A 14,337-nucleotide genomic window follows, 5' to 3' on the forward strand; every position below is an offset into this window, starting at 1 on the left:
CAAGAACCTGGCTCCCCAGTTGTGATTTTCTGTGGTCAGTATTGGGATGGCTAGAGACTGATATAGGCCGAATTGTCTGGCCACAAGTTAGGGATTATATACTTCAAAACCAAAATGTTCAGGCTCAGCAGCAGGCATGTCCCTGGCAGTCAAGACTGAACACCAGAATTTCGAGTCTTGGATGAAGGAATGTTTTAAACCAATTTGTTGTAGCCAGTCTGGGGTAACATCAAACATCCCTAAACCAAATGAATTGACCCTATCCTTGTCATGTAAAGGGTGCCAGACGCCAAGTAGGGGGTCTAGTTGCATAAGACATTTTATGGTCAAAGAGGGGTCCACCACCTTTTGATGGTCATAGCAGGAGAAATACATCTCTGCAAACGAAAGGCAACTGGTCACCCGGGGTGTGTTTGCTATTTTGGTTTTGCTATCCCGTTAAAGTTTGGCGATGATTTCATTTTGGGTTAGTGCAAACCCAAGGTCAGTGTATAAACTTCCCCAACAAGGCAGGAGCCAGAGAGGACCTCCTATTCGGTTAAGGTCATCCCCATCTATGATTGTTTGCCTACATCTATACATGCAACGATAAAGTTGTCCTAGCATGATAGAACCCAATGCCAGAAATGATGAATTGAAGGAAATATTTACGGCTAAAGGCAGAAATAGGGCAGAAATGCTACCAGATTTACACATGATAAAACGAGTAAGGGCGAAGAGAATGTAAAGTATCTCCTCCTCCTTGGTGACTTTTCGTGAAGAATTGCCAAAGTGTGTAATAAGCGCATTAAAGCCAATTTTACTCCGGTTGCCCATTACTTCTTTTAGGAGTGTGTGACATTTGGTGTATAAGTCCTCGTCGCCTTTAACACTACAAGAAAAGTTACATATAGAGGCAGCTATAAATTGCCTCTAAATATATATTTGTTGCCTCTAATGGTCTTTAGAAGCAATTTTTTGGTTGCCTCTAATTCCTCCGTCGCTAATTGTAGGTTACCTCTAATACCACCTTTTAGAGGCAGACAAATCATGGTGCTACTAAAAGCACTTACATTTAGAGGAAACCATGAGTTTGTCGCTAATTACAGGTTGCCCCTAATGCCACCTTTTAGAGGCAAACAAGTAATATTACTGGTAAAGACATTTATGTTTAGAGGCAACCATAACACTATCACTAATTGTAAGTTGCCCCTAATGCCACCTTTTAGAAGCAGACAAAATATATTTCAAATAAGACCCCTTGTGTTTAGAGGCAACCATAACTCCATCACTATTTATTAGTTGTCTCTAATACCCCTATTTAAGGCACACATTGTTGCCAAAACCACGAACATTTAGAGGCAACTGTAAATCTTACCACAAATTATAAAAGAAGGCACCCACTTGCTTTCTTTATATATTTAAAGAGAATACTATTTCGTAACTACAAAATAAATTTAGGGACAATTTGATAAACAATGAAACTATATAATTACAAATGATTGATTATGCATATATAATACCAAGCTACATAGTAATAGAAGGGTTCAATAATACTGTGACGCGCAATACAATAGTACACACATCAATCAATGAATTGACACGCCTATTAGCCCTTGATCGAACCTTCGTCCAAGCAGCATTAACATCACCATTTATGTTCATTGGTCGACGTCACCCTGCTGTTGTTGATCATGATCAGGATCAAGGGTCATAAGTTGTTGTTGGATCTGCTGATGCTGTTTCGTGGCTGCTACTGCTACTTTTGCACCTCTACGCTGCACTGATCCCCCAAGGCATGCCTGACCTGCTGTTGTTGGGTCTGTTGTGTCGGCACAGAACCTGTGGCAACCTTCTGCACAGTCCAATGCTGCGGCTTCTATATGGACCAAGACCCTCATCACTTGGCGATTCACGAGCCAAAGCACCAATAATACCCTACTGGTGCTGAACCAGGGATTATGGACCTGCTAAGCCAAAGTTTCGTAATATATATTTGAACCTGCAATGTATGAATAAGAAAAATAAATTACTTGATCATACAGAAAGTCAGTCTGCATTTAAAAATTGAGTGTTGTTTCAACCTAAAATGTACTACGAATTTTTAATCAAACTGGAAATATTGTGTTATTTTAACTAAACTCAAACATTGGGCAACAATTTTAACTAAACTCAGAACAACATCATAAACAATGGAATTACCAATTGCAAATGTGAACGGGCAGTTCAGCAGGTTGTAGCAACTTATGGCTTGGTAAGCATCACTCTGCAATATCCAAAGTGAAATGTCGTACATTTCAGTCATCACTAAAGGTTGTAGCACCCTGTGGCTTGCATACTCATGTTTATAAGTACTTCCTCCGTTTCTTGAACATAAAATCGGATCAATAAAGCAGCAGCAGCTAATTCTTAAAAAAATTAAATAAAAAATACAATATAAAGAAAGATGAACCTTCCTAGATAGAATGAACGAACTATGGTATCAGTTGACTCTGAAAATAATGGCAAAATTTACAGTGCAAAAGTACAAAAACAATAGCAACAAACACTAGAAAATCATTTCCTATTTTAAAACAGGGTATTGTGATGGTGCCTCAATTATAAACTTGCAGCATACACTAAAGAGATGTATTATACAGATGAAAGCTTTTCCTGGGACAGGTAACAAGCTAGGCAACACTTCTTATCCTCCTATCATACCATTACAAGGCTTGTAGTGGCTCACTAATACCTCTAGTGGGAGAGCACATGCTCACTAATATCTATTAGGATTTATTGATATCATGTACGAAAAATCAAGGTAAAAAAAATGCAAAAATGATGAGTCTATTCACCATCCCACACCAAACACACACACAACCAGTAGGCTACTTAGCTTTACTATCGACTTCTACCACCCGACTAGCCTTTGCAGCAAGCCTCCATGGACCCTATCGACCCTGCACAATACGCAACAACATACACAGCACAACGACAGGTCTACGAGACTTGCAAGATTCTTCCCAAGTCCTCAAAACAGACCTACAGGTCACATAAACCTACAACCCCATACTGATATGTTCTCATATCATTTCACTATTAATATGTCTCTAAACAATTCCAAATCAAAAGCAAGAATTTAAAGTGCCTTAAGCTTATGTGATTGTTAACACTTCCAATGTTCATTAATATTGCCCAAGTTTGTTCTTCTATGTGAAATTCTCGACACTTTAAAAAGATCAAGAGTACAATTATTGACCAGTGACTTGTTGCGCAAAGATGTCAGATTCAAGTAGAAGAAAGGTTATATTGTAGAATGCAGGGTATGGTTAGGACTTAGGAGTAAAAAAATGACCTACTGATGACGGTGCTGCTGTAGCCAAACTTGAATCGTAGAACACAGGGCGTGGTTAGGAGCAAGTCTATAGCGAATTTAAGATTAGTCATGGGTGAATTATCATAGCCACCCTCAAACCACCCTCTAACACCTTGTCCTTCATAAGTATATACTTAAACACCAAATTGATTGAATGCTGTTAATATGTTAAATAATTATTTTTTTTTCCCTGCAATTTATTTGTTGACTACTTGACTCTGAACATTTTAATCTATTGATAACCTATTTGCTGACTAATATGCCCAACCTTTTTCCGTACTCATATATGAAAGTTGGAACTTATACATACTAATGTTGGGGAGACACTTACGACATGATGAATCTTACTCTTTTTTGTTTGTACTTATAGTAAATTATACCCTTATAGCCCAGTAGACATTCATCATTGATAGAGAGTAATACTTATCTCATCTTTAGTACTAGTTAGTATTGCTTGTACTAAATTGAGAAATGGGTTTCAGCTTTTCATTGTCCCTAACAACACCAAGTTAAATACTTCCTCCGTTTCAGAATAGTCGCTACACTTCCTAAATTGCTGACTTCTAGGCAAATTTTTGGAGAAGAAAGAGATAGAGAGAAATAAATAAGAGGGCCCATGTGGGATGAGAGAGATAGAGAGAGTGTTTTACCTAAAAAGGAAGTGTAGCAAGTAATTTGAAACATCCTCAAAAAGAAAGTGTAGCAAGTAATTTGAAATGGAGGAAGTAATAAGCATATCCCCAACAAAATTCAATAAGAGAACGTTTATTATAGCAAGCAGCAGCACACCGAAGCAGAGCACAGCAGCACATAGGAGCTCAATTACTAGTTGGTTAAATTAAGTCTTTGCTGCAAAAGAATGTTTCCATGTTAGAATGGTTGTTTTTGAGTTAGTTTGAGCAAATTTGTTGCTATAAATCAGGTTTGTAATTTTTTGGCAAAATTTATGAGCAATGAAAATTAAATTTAGGACTAATTTTACTGTATTTCAATGCCAACTAAAATACATAGACACCCCCAAAAAAATCCCCACCTACAATTAACTTCCTAATATATACTATGACGCATCATCATCCCCACCTACAAAAGGTAATAGGCAAAGAATGTGTGATTAGGAGGAGAGACAAAATTATTATAGATGAAGAGGTGGGTGAGGGATTAATAAATACAAATTTAACCTAAAATCTGCCACAAATTCTCCCTAAAATACGTCACATATTCGAACTATATGGCACAAAATTAATCATAAATTCGACCTAAAATATGTCACAAATTTAATCTAAATTAAACCACAATTGAAACTTAAAATAGTAGAAAACAAATTCACACATTTGATAGGGGAAAAAAACTTTATAAAATTCAAACCATAAGATACACATAGATTTATCATATCACCACATCACAAACACCAATCAACAAATTGAAACTAATTAGAAATCAAACTGAAAGTGTATGAAACACAAAATTTGCACAAATTCAATCTAAACCAAGTTCCAAAAACATAAATCGACATATAAATACGACACAAATTCAACCTAAAATCGAAACACAATTGAAACTGAATTCAAAAACCACATGAAATTTGATTTTTTTAACTGTTTAAAAATTCAAGTAACTTACCTTGGGAAACAGATTTGACGGAGTTCTTGATAAGCAGAGAGAGTTTTCAGTCGAACAAAGCGAATTTATGGGTAAAAAATCGATTCAAACACAGAATTAGAAACAAAATTCGCACAAAATATGATGAATTTCGAACAAGAAAATCAATATGAAAAAAATAAATAATTCAAAGAATTGAAATGACATACCGAATCAAATGATTGAAGTAAGCAAATTGAGTTGTCGAATCAGTTGAATTAAGCAAATTGAGGTAATTGAATCAGTCCGTCTGTTTAGGGATTTTGCATTGTGATATGAGGAGGAAGTTTTCAGTTGGGTTGAAATAACCAAGAGAAGAATAGTAATTAGTGGGGTTGTTTTTAATTTTTAGGGATTTTCTATCAAATACGTTTGACGTTTTGCATTTTCTACCATATACCCCTGCAAAAGCATCACAATCACAATATAACCTTAATAGTTAAATTTAACCACTCGTATGGTTAAATATACTTTTTTAAAAATTTTAAAAAACAAACGAAATTAAAAAGGCAACGACCATGACCCAAAAAAATTTAAAAAAGCATCAATCATCACCAAAAAAATTATATTAAGATAATGAAAAATTAATGTTTGGTTATCACATACACACTTACTAAACCTCGGGGTATATTATGGACGAATTTTTTTGTAGGTGTATATTGTAGAAAATGCAAAATCTCAGGGGTATTTCATAGAAAATCCCTAATTTTTATTACACTTAAACTACAACATTTTGATCAAAACACTACGATATGTGGCTTTTAATTACAGCGCTATAATATAAACTCTATAATATGTACTTAAACTACAATGTTTATAAGATAGCGTTTTTCATAGCATTGTCTTATTGATATTATTAATAGAGCGTTGCTTAAAAGCGCTATCTTATTAATACTTTTTATAGCGCTTAATTTTGATGTGCTATAAATTATAACATATTACAATGTATTTGAAAAAGCGCTATAGTATAGGTGGTATAGTTAGGTAAATTTGGTATACTGAAAATTGTCTTTAGAGGAGAGTGAGGGGTAGCTCAAGTGGTTAAAGCTCCCCTCCCGGTTCCAGGAGATCCTGGGATCGATTCTCATCCCCGCCCTTGTGGCTCACTCTCTTAGCACCAAAAAAAATTGTCTTTAGAGGTAATTATAATGTAGGCGATGTAAAAAAAATACTTTTAGAAGAGGCAACCACAATTCATGTGGCACAAAACAAAGTCTTTAGATGCAACAAAAATCTATGTGATGCTAAAAAAAAAGCTTTAGAGATAACTTATTTCATGTGATGCTTAAAAATTGCTTTAGAGACAACCAACATTCAAGTGTTGCTAAAAATGTATCTTTAGAGGCAAGCAAAATAGACTTGTTACTAAGAAATATGTTTTAGAGGCAACCAATATTCAAGTGTTGCGAAATAATGTATCTTTAGAGGCAATCACAATAGACTTGTCGCTAAAAAATATGTTTTAGAGGCAGACAACATTCAAGTGATGCTAAAAATGTATCATTAGAGGCAACCACAATATACTTGTCCCTAAAAAATATGTTTTAGAGGCAACCAATATTCATGTGATGCTAAAAATGTATCTTTAGAGGCAACCACCACACACTTGTCGCTAAAACATATGTTTTAGGGGCAACCTTGTTTATGTGATGCTAAAAGGGACTTTTAGAGGCAACTTGACTTTGGTTGCCTCAAGGAGTTGCCTCTATATGTAGTTTTTTTTTGTAGTGTAACCACGGTGAATACCCTTAATTCCTACCCTTCATCGTTGTACGGCGACAGCCCAGTGAGGAAAGCAATGTCAGCCAAAGTAACTGTCATAAGTCCTTGGAAAAGGACGAAACAGTTAAGGACAGGGTCCCATAACGACATTAGTGCACAAGTAAGTGACCCATTGAAGGGGATTTTGCTAAAACTGGCGAGTTTCAGGAAATCAAGACCCTTCTCGCTTGCCATGACAGATGAAACTCTTTAAGGCGCTTGAACCAATCATCGGCATGCATATCCTAAACCCAGCCTTTAATTGGATTTCGGCTTAAGATCCATTGATGGGTTTGAACGCCTCTTCCTTTCCCTTTTTCTCGATGAACATAAGCAATGTCAAAGTTTGCTGCCGCTCGAAGACCATCTTTACCAAAGAAATAATTGGAGAGCGTCGGAACAGTTTCCCTCATAAATTTCTTCCTGTCTTCTTCAGTTTCGAAATGGAATGAGAATGCAGGGCCAACAGAGGCTACATCCTTTTTCCCAGGGGCCTCTATCTGCCAGAACAGATCGGGACGAAATTCTTCTTTGTGTTGCTTAATAAATTGACACAGGAGAACCTGATCAATAGGGAGGTTGGAGTCTTTGCACTGACGAATTGCTTCCGATGACAATTCCATTTTCAGATCGGCGGGAAATTAGTAATTTTGGGTGCGAAATTGAGAAAGGGAGATTCTAGATGAAAATATTGTTTGTGTGAAATGGGAATGAGGCAATGAAAGGCATTTTAAATTCTTATACGTGTCGGTTCGACCAAGACGGTTGACTAATGGGATGACGTTGGGAAAAGACGTTTTTACCCCCGATAAATAATCGAAATTATGGGAGTAGAAGGTTGGTGAGCCGTATTAAATGCAAGCATCTTCCTCTATAAGAGATGCTTAAGGCAGCTGAGGGACTTACTTTCATTGACTAGAGAGGAGTTACCTCTTGATCATTTTGTCCATTGTGAGAAAATCTTTTTCAAAACCTCTTTCTTTATTAATTCTTGTTGAATTAATCCTCTAAGCCGACGATGGACTTTCGTTTCGAAGTGATTAGTAAAGCCAAGTCTCAGGGGTTCAAAGGTCTAGTGTGGTCAAGAGTTGAGAAGGATCTCGCCTATTTATCCCTTTGAACTAAGAGAAAGGAAAAGAAAAGCACTAAGGGATGAGGAGTTCCAGCGATTCCTCGTTTGGCGTAAAGCGACTAGTCATCCTTACACAGAGGAGGAACACCGTGCAGACGAGAAGAAATTCCTTGGAGAAATAGAGCAAGAGCTTAAGGTTGAACCAAACAATGGCCAAGGTGATCCAGAGGAGGACTCCGATGAAGGATTTGTAAGCAAGAAGCGACGTCACCAGATGTGTATATCAAGAGAACCAGTTAAAAAAGGGAAGTGTGAGAGACAGATTGCCAGGGAGCAATGCGCTTTGGAAGGAGACTTGTCTAATGATGCTGACTCTGACAATTACATGATGGCAAGGGAAGATTAGTAGGGATGTTCTCCTTTCCTTTTGCTTCCTTCCTGTTCCTTTCTTTTCCTTAGTTTTTATATTAAGGCTCAAGATGGGTTAGAACAACGTTTTGATGGTATAACATTGATTAGCAAAATATATGTATGTATGACGCTAAAGTCCAAAAGCGATGATCTTCATTGTTGTTTAGCTTATACATCTTTTGTGATAATTATGTATCTTGGAATTTTGGCTCTTAACAAGTAATATAATATCGAAATATATTCTTGGGATCTAAGGGTCAATTTACAAATATTTCCATGATCATGAACAAAGTAATGGGAACTAAACATTTCTTCACCAATAAATGTCCCATCAAATTATGGTAATTAATGACTTTGGGTTTTGTGAAAATAATATTCAAAATATTTTCATAAACCGGAAAATTATTAAGGAAGCTTCACGAATTTCTACCGAGCGACATAGACGGTTTAGAAATAACTGCTAGAAACACGTCGTTGAACCCTTCGTATTCCGCTAATTCTCTATAAAATCTTTACGCGTTATTTAGTTCTCCTCATTTCCCTTCTTTCTTTTTGAAGTTTCTCTCAATCTCCAAGAAACCATGTTGTTTGTTAGCCCACACAGAGAAGTTCTAGTGTTCAACATTTCTAACCCAGGAATAGAAGGGGTATGGGAGTCTTATGAACCTCTCAATCATAATGCCTTGACCATCCCAAACAGGGTGTTGCAAGAGTATGGTACTCTTGCCTATTCGGATGAGTGCGAGAACCATCGGTTAGCCTTCGACAGGACATTTGAGTTTCTTAACTCGAAAAGGGAGCCATTCGTTCAAGGTCCTACTCGGCGATGGGGCGAAAAGCCACTGATCAAAGAAGAGAAGGAGGGGGAGAGTAGGAGAAGTATTCTGGGAACCTATCATGATTTGGACTTTCTTAAAGTCCATTTATTTCAATACATGAAAAACAACGGTTACGCTTTGCAAGACTTATCTCTGGTGTGCAAGGCATTTGCTGTTGGTGCTAGAGCTATGTCAAGTGAGAAGGTTGCTTTCTTTCATCACCTAGTGAAAGTAAGGGCTGAATTATATGAAGTATACTTAGCTCCGGGACTCGGAGGGTCTATTCAGACGGTCCGGTACAAGTGCTGCTGCCAATTATGGGATGAGTACATCCAACAAAGGCAGTATGTGAATTGGAGTTTAACAGCGCCTGAGGACGACGAATTTGAGGGGTACTTGGAACGTCCTGACGTTAGACGAATTGTGTCTCAACTGCCAAGCGTTCCTATGGTCGTCCTACCCTGATTTGGCCTCGAAATAATTATATATATATATATATATATATATCGCATATATATAATTAGGCTTTCTTTTGTTTAAACATGAAGTAGCAAAATTTCAAAATGTTCTTTATTTTATGTTATGCTAATTCAATTTCAGAATTTTTGCATCCTTGTCGAAAAACATTGCTTTGCAAAGTTACAAGTTGTACTTCTGAAATCTTAATTAATGAAATATATTTTGCTTAAATTTCTTTATTTTTGCATAATATAAGTACAAAATCATTAATTGATGAATAGTGTCTAATGAAAAGACACCCCAAATTTAATGTTGGCGTCACCACTAAATTGCTGAACAACAATGATGGCTTTCGTGGGATAATGGGTCAATTTATGACTTTGGTTTCCAAGTATTTTCCCGAAGAGAGGTAAATGTAATTCTTGGAAACCGTGCTGTTTTAATTGAACATTATCCCATCCTAAGTCATGATTTCATTTTTATTGCAAATATGAGATGGCTACAAAATTATAATCATATGAATATAAAGTCATTCTTATATCAAAAGCATAAAAATAAGTAAAACTTGAGTTCACTAGCGCTGAGAAATGTTAATTCGCAAGGACTCAAGTGATATCGCCCTTGCAAATTAAGGGGACAATTTGTTACGGATCAAAAATATGTAGTTGACTTTGTTGACTTAATTAGGAGAAGTTTGACCAATAGTAAGCGACTAGCAACGAATAAGGCAGAAGGAAGAATCAGGCGATGCATGGCGTTCTTGGCATAGTTTTAGTCTAGCGATGCAGCAATAGCGTTAGAAGGAATTTGTGGTAAGGACGGTCCAATAAGAGATAGCCTAAAGGCAGGCCCATGAAGATGATCAGGCGACAGCAGGACTTGGAGGGAATTTACTGATTGGCTCCTAGAGGTGTCGTTATTTCCTCTAGGCTCCAACAAGAGTAATTACCCTACTTGGCCTAACTCTACTATGAATAGTAGTATAGGTAAGTCGGGATCGTATCCACGAAGAAGCAAAGGCCAAATTGAAAGACAATCGTCGCAAGTAACCAATATATTTTTGGGAGATTTTCAAGTAACAACTAAAAACTACAACTACCAACTACAACGAGCAAACAAGCAAATGATTAAGTCTACGAAAACAAGCAAATAAAAGCGCTAGGGTCGGGGACACTTGACAATTCTATACTACCCATTCAAAACCCGGGTCATCAATGGTCGAATGGTTTGCTCGAGGCCTTTGGACCAACACTGATAGTCACTTCCGCAGACTACAGGCACCGCCTACCCAATCCCGCCGCGGTGGTCGGGATCAAGAACTCATCAAGTCTTCACTATCCTAATAGTCTCTTCCAAGCACCATGAACATAGCATAAGATAGCAATATGAAGGTGGCTAATCCTCACATCACTCATGAAACACCTTGAAGGTTCAACAAGCAAAACAATCATCACATATCAAACCCACATTTCAATCAAGTCATATTTCCAAGTCAAGCATCCCCTCCCCTAGCTAGAAATATAGCCTAGAAGAGGCATGAACAAAGCAATAGCAAAACTAAGAACAAAAGCATGATCAACAACAATACCCATATTTCGAAGCAATTTATCACTATGATCTAACAAGTATCTATTAATACAAAAGCAATGATAAGAAAGGAAATAACAAGGATGTTGGATCTACTGAACGTTACAAGAGGGGGGGGGGTGAATTGTAACTTAAAGAAACTTGAGCTTTTTGCGGAATTAAAACTAGAAAGTAAAGGAACACGAGGTGCAAGTTTCTCAAACACAGAAACTCTCCTTGACAACTTGTCAAGAGATAAAACTGTGACCTGATACCAAACAGGATTTCTTCTTAGATTATTTGGATACAACACCTAATACAATCTAAGACCTCTTTCAAGTTCTTCTCGAACTTGAAAGCCTCTCAACCAACCCCTCTGTTGATTGAGCACTCACACTCTTGTAAGCCTAACTCTCTTACAAGCCTCTCTAGATTAACTCTCAACCCAAAGCCCTCTTCAAGTAACAACTCTACTTGAAGCAATTACAACTCAATTGTAAACTAAAACTGTTTGGCACTTGTGTGTTGGAATGACTCAAATTCTTTGTATGCTTAAGTGTATGTAAAACTGATTTTCTCTTCTGTATTTATAAGTGAGTTTTGTGCGTGAGATTAAAGCAGTAAGTCCACTACGCATTACTTCCTACTAAGTAGGAGATAGTGCCTTAGTGGAACTTGGCATGCAAGCCCACTTCCCACGTTTTGTTTAATCAGTAACATTAAAGCCGTTTGTTCCTTAAATTTCTGAACTGATTTTCACCCTTGAAGAGCAAGTCAGCACAACAGTCACTTCCCTTAATTTTCTCAAAACAGTTTAAAAGATTTTTCCCTTTTAACCGTTTAAAAACAATTCATAAGATAAAACCAGTATTTTTCATAAATTAATTCTAACAAGATAAAACTGGAAAAATAGAAAAAGATTTTATTTCGAAAACTAATTTATCTAGTATTTATTTATTGCTTAAAATATCTTTTTAATATCATCCTTAATTTATATCTTTTAATAAAATCAATTTATTAAATATGATTTTATACCTTATATTATTTTGAGCCAAACTTCCACACATTAATGCCAAACTTACAATAAGCCTAAAATCGAAAATTCTAAACTTATTATACCCTGATGTTTCACATGTTGATCCATCAGTAGATTTCGAGTCTTGATCTTCAAGGGACTCGAGTTCCTTGCCTTGAGTTTCTTCCTTGAACTCTTCAGTCTTTATAGCCACAGGAGCTCCCTTTCCACTCTAGGATGATCCTTACTCCATTAAGGCTAATAAAACCTATTTCCTGTAAATCACATCTAACACACACACGTCATACATAAATACATGAGTTTGCTTTTGTTTGTTATTCACTTATCAAAACTAGGGTTCAACAATATTCCCCCTTTTTGATGAATGACAAACAAGCAAACTCTATAACCATTTAATCCAATAGACATGATAAGTGTGTTAGTCTTATATTTAACCAATGTGGTACAAGACATATAAAGTAAAATTATCAGAAAATTCACTTAATAATTTTAGTTACCTTATATGTACTTTATGCGGCAGAACTTGATCATCAACTTGTGTTTCCCAAGAGGTTTGCTCCTTCTTCCCCCTTTTGGCTTTCATAAAAAACAAACCATTTATATATCTCATAGCACAGCACCAGTAGGTAGTATACTGGTTGTACCCTTTCAATACACATATAATAATCAAGTATCCAACAATCATTCACAAGTATTTAGTCAAAGCATTATATATATAAACATTAAAAGTCCAAAAGCCCATAAATAGTTCAGCAAAAGATGTTTTAAGCACCCACTGTTCAAACTAAGAACAGGGTAAAAGCAGCCAAATCTAAAAGTAGTTAATTTACAGACCAAATTGTTTATTAATAATTTAGGGGATAGGGAAGGCTAGATATGTAGTGGAAGGGGAAGGATGGAGCAAGGTCTTCAGGGGCCTCCAAACTCGGACAGCACTTCGATCACCTTGGCCAGAATCTTCTTCTGCGCCTTGTCTATCTACAAATATGCTGCACCCATGTCATCCATGATAGTCTGGGATATTGAAGCCTGTTTCTCCAGCATGGGCTCCATAGTAGCACACCTGTCAAGCACCTGATCCATCTTACCATGAAGGGATTGAACAGAAGCCTTGAGTCCCTTCAGCTCTTCAATGTCTGTGGTGGAACTGAAAGTACCAAAGCCTGAACCTGTGATTACCATAGAGCCACTCCCCTGTTTCTCTAGAGCAGAGGTGTCAGCAGCAGCAGGAGGAGAAGGGAGAACTTCAGTTGCCTTGGGTTCCTCCTTCTTTGGCTCCTCCGCCTTTGGCTCTTCCTTCTTTGGTTCTTCCTCATCAAGGTCAAAGAAGTTTTGCAGAGTCTCCTTGTCAGCGCCTTTCCTTGTGTTCCTTCCACTCTTTCTAAGGGCAGCTCCTCCTCTTCCCCGGCCTCTACCTCCTCTACGACTGACAGATTTGATGAGAGGCTCCTCATCCTCATTCTTTTCTTCAGTGGTTGTCACAGCTTTCTCAGGGGTTTTCACCTTGTCAGCCTCTTCTTCAACCTTCTCAGCATCCTTCTGTTCCTCCTCCTCATCTTCCTCTTTCTCCTGTTCCTTGAACACACACTCCCCGTCTTTGACAGTTAACCCTAGCCTATGCAATGTACTGGGTTGAATGAAGTGATTTGTTTGCATGGTTAGGACCTCTTTTGTTTCTTTAATGCCATAACTTTCAAGAAAGGTCATCAAGAGGTTACCATACCCGATTTTCATGTTCTTTGAGATACAGTGGGTAAGGTGTTTGATCATCAAAGAGGGAAAGTTAATTTGGATTTTGTTTTCAAGGCAGTAGATGAGAAGGGCATCCAAGTGGTTTGCCTCATCTCTGTGCTGAGTTCTTGGAATAATGGAACGAAAGACAAGGTGGAAGAGCAATTTTTGAATTGGGGAGAAGTTTTTGTGGTTGGTTTTCACATGGCTAGGGTCACCGCCAATTGACTCAACCATACTATCAATACAGACTCCCTCATACGATTTCCTAACCCTAACACCATCAACAGTTTCTTCATAAGCTCCCTTAAAGTAATCATCAAAACCCTCATTCGGCACACCAAAAGCCTCACTCAAATCAGCAGCAGTAAACTCAATAGTTCTATTTTTAATTTTAACAGAACAAACTCCATTTTCATTATTAAAGCTCTTCTTAATCTGATCCATGATTAAGTAAGACAACTCGTTTTTATATCCAATTTCAAACAAATTTGTCCATCCCTGAAACTCT

General features: G+C 37.2%; 1 long non-coding RNA gene across 1 annotated transcript; it reads right to left on the minus strand.

The window, feature by feature from the left end:
- Positions 1-1,363: 1,363 nt before the first annotated feature.
- Positions 1,364-5,264, minus strand: LOC145605752 (uncharacterized). The gene is made up of 4 exons (XR_014105140.1): positions 5,143-5,264; positions 4,955-4,979; positions 2,182-2,345; positions 1,364-1,981 (listed from the first exon to the last, which is right to left on the minus strand). It is a non-coding gene; the product is annotated as an uncharacterized LOC145605752 (long non-coding RNA).
- Positions 5,265-14,337: the final 9,073 nt, after the last annotated feature.

This window comes from Chenopodium album, chromosome 22 (assembly GCF_948465745.1).
Source record: "Chenopodium album chromosome 22, dcCheAlbu1.1, whole genome shotgun sequence".
NCBI lineage: Eukaryota > Viridiplantae > Streptophyta > Magnoliopsida > Caryophyllales > Amaranthaceae > Chenopodium > Chenopodium album.